This window comes from Theobroma cacao, chromosome 1 (genome assembly GCF_053813885.1).
Source record: "Theobroma cacao isolate CCN51 chromosome 1, ASM5381388v1, whole genome shotgun sequence".
Taxonomy (NCBI): Eukaryota; Viridiplantae; Streptophyta; class Magnoliopsida; order Malvales; family Malvaceae; genus Theobroma; species Theobroma cacao.
In genome coordinates this window covers 11,662,886-11,665,574 of record NC_142639.1, presented here as the reverse complement: position 1 = coordinate 11,665,574, position 2,689 = coordinate 11,662,886, and the positions used below count along the sequence as shown (strand labels likewise).

General features: G+C 37.9%; 1 pseudogene; it reads right to left on the bottom strand.

The window, feature by feature from the left end:
• Positions 1-251: 251 nt before the first annotated feature.
• On the bottom strand, positions 252-1,827 carry LOC148764531 (UDP-glycosyltransferase 71K1-like; annotated as a pseudogene).
• Between the last annotated feature and the right edge of the window lie 862 nt (positions 1,828-2,689).

Sequence of the window (2,689 nt, the reverse complement as noted above, 5' to 3'; positions counted from 1 at the left end):
TAAAATTATCCCGAGAGTTATTTACAAAAACATGTTATTTATAAGGGCTAAAAAAAATCCCCTATAAAATATATAGACAACCAAAATAAAGACATTTGTAGAAAAGAAGCAGGATTCAACTGAACCCACCCCAACCAAGATAGAATCCATAAATAGATGCAAATGACTCCATTTCAGTTTTTAACATACTATTCATTCAATCAAGCCTGTTTCTCTTCTACAGATTTAGGTGGCATAAATGGTGATGCTTCTCAAGACTTGTTATGGGCATTAACCATCATGAATTCAATCAAGTAGGCATATGAAGAGAATGAAGATCCATTACTATTCCTCACAGCTTCCCTACTCATTTGACTCATCTTTTTAACCTTGATTCACACCTCACTATCAGCCCCCATCAAGGATTTTATAGCTTTCTCTATATCATCTGCCATCACTAACTCACTCTCGCCAAGCTTATAATCTAATTTCATCTCCAATGTTAATCCCTAATCTTTCACCATCTGAAAAGCATTCAGTTGTTGTTCTGCGTTCAACGGCCAAGTCAAAATGGGCACCCCATACCATAAGCTCTCCGAAATTGAGTTCCATCCACAGAGTGATACAAAGCCTCCAATGGATTTATGGGCAAGGACCTCAACTTGTGGAGCCCAACCGCAAACCATTCCTCTTCCTTTTATCCATTCCAAAAATCTTTAGGGTAACATTTCCTTGAGATCAGTGTAATTATTAGGCTTGCATGATGTTGCATCGCTTATTGGCCTCTGTATTCGAACTGACCACAAGAATCGATGTCCGCATTTCTCCAGCTTCTGTGCAATTTCCATGGCTTGTGCTTCATCTATGGGTACTAGGCTTCCAAAACACAGGAAAACCACCGTCGACGATGGTTGATTGTCAAGCCATTTCATGATCTCATCCAGCTAGACCTCATCGTAGAGCGAACTACTCAGACTTTGAAGGTGGAGCGACCTCACCATGTCAAAGGGTATATTATGGTCTAACTCTAATAGGTACTTAACTGCGTGAGATTCCAACTCCGCAAAAGAATTAGTAATGATGACCTTGGTTTCCTTGAATCTTCTCACAAGGTTTAAGAAGTAAATGCACCCACCAGTCTTGTCAAACAATAATGCATATAAAACATTACTAGGAACCGGGTTTACATAACCTGGAATAACTAACCCAGTATCAGAGGCTTGAAACTCCCGACCAACTTGATCATGGCGAGTAATTAGGTGTAACATGAATAGAAGACTAGCTACAGCAGAAGTGTTGAAAAGATAAGAAGGGAGTCCAAGTTCATTGGCTACATCAATCATGGGAGTAGTAAACGTATCAACAATTAACCCTGCAAAAGATACTGAATCAAGTAAAACACGATTGATTATAGACTGTTTGACGTACAACTTGTGCATCTCAATGTAGTCTACTACACGTATTTCTTGGTGTTTAGAAAGGCTTGGCGGAGCAACCTCTATTTGTGGAAGATTAGTAAATCGTAGCCAATCATCAGAGGCAGTAAGTGATTCAGCGTATTTTTGGATCTTAGGGTCAAAATTTGTGTTTATGACTAGGATTGTGACTGAGATTTCACAATGAATTAGGGCTCTTTGTTAAAAAGTAAAGCTTTAATTACGTCTCAACAAACTCAACAGAATTTTAAAAGCAACTATTAATGACAAAACAGTGCATTGCATTTTATTAAGCCATTTCTTCTTGGCTACGTTGAAACGCTACATTCAATGCACTCTTCTTGACTTTATTGAAACCGTAAGTTTGGTCCACTTTTCTGCCCAAGTCTGCCTTTTTCTTCTTCAACCTCATGCTTATCAATTTGGTGCACAATCATTCGGTGCACAATCATTCGCATAGAACTTGGGTTTATTTAACTTCAATCTATCTAATACTCCCCTTCAAGAGGAAGTTTGAATATTGTGAACATTCATCTTGCTTAACAAATTGTGAAACTGTCTTGGTTGTAAAGCTTTGGCGAAGATGTTAGTTAATTGGAGATTAGTTGAAATATGCACCGGTTTAATTATCCCTGCTAATACCTTCTCTATAATGAAGTGGCAATCCATCTCATGGAAGACTGGATTTTTATTGATGTGAATTGCCAATTGGCTATCAAAATAAAGCACTATTGCACCCTCATGATTAACTCCAAAGTCTAACAGTAAATGCTTTAATCATATGATTTCACAACATGTTGAGGCCTTTAAGTGATATTTTGCTTTAGCTAAGCTTTGGCTACCATGATTGCTTCTTCAATTTTCAACTTATGTGTCACAGCCCAACTTTAGGGCCATGACCGGTGCAAGGGCCGAACGGGCACAACCCACTAAGCCTAAGTAAGCCTATTTATGAAATTCTATTTCATCATTCCCACCATCATTTCTAACCACAAATCTTTATTCTCAACTATACGTATTTCGATAACAAATAAGTCAACCAAATATTTATATTTGTACTAATCCAAAATACTGTCATTCATTGCCATCTCATAATGGCATCATCATATCACATATACATCTATTGTTTGTAGCCTAAATCTTAGCGATTTACATCAAGTGTAAATCCACATGTAAAATTCTTGATGACCAGCGAAGTGACTTGGGTGAGAGCACAGCTACCGAATGCCATATACCTACCAAGGGGTGAATACGAGTGGTTTCCTTAATCTCAG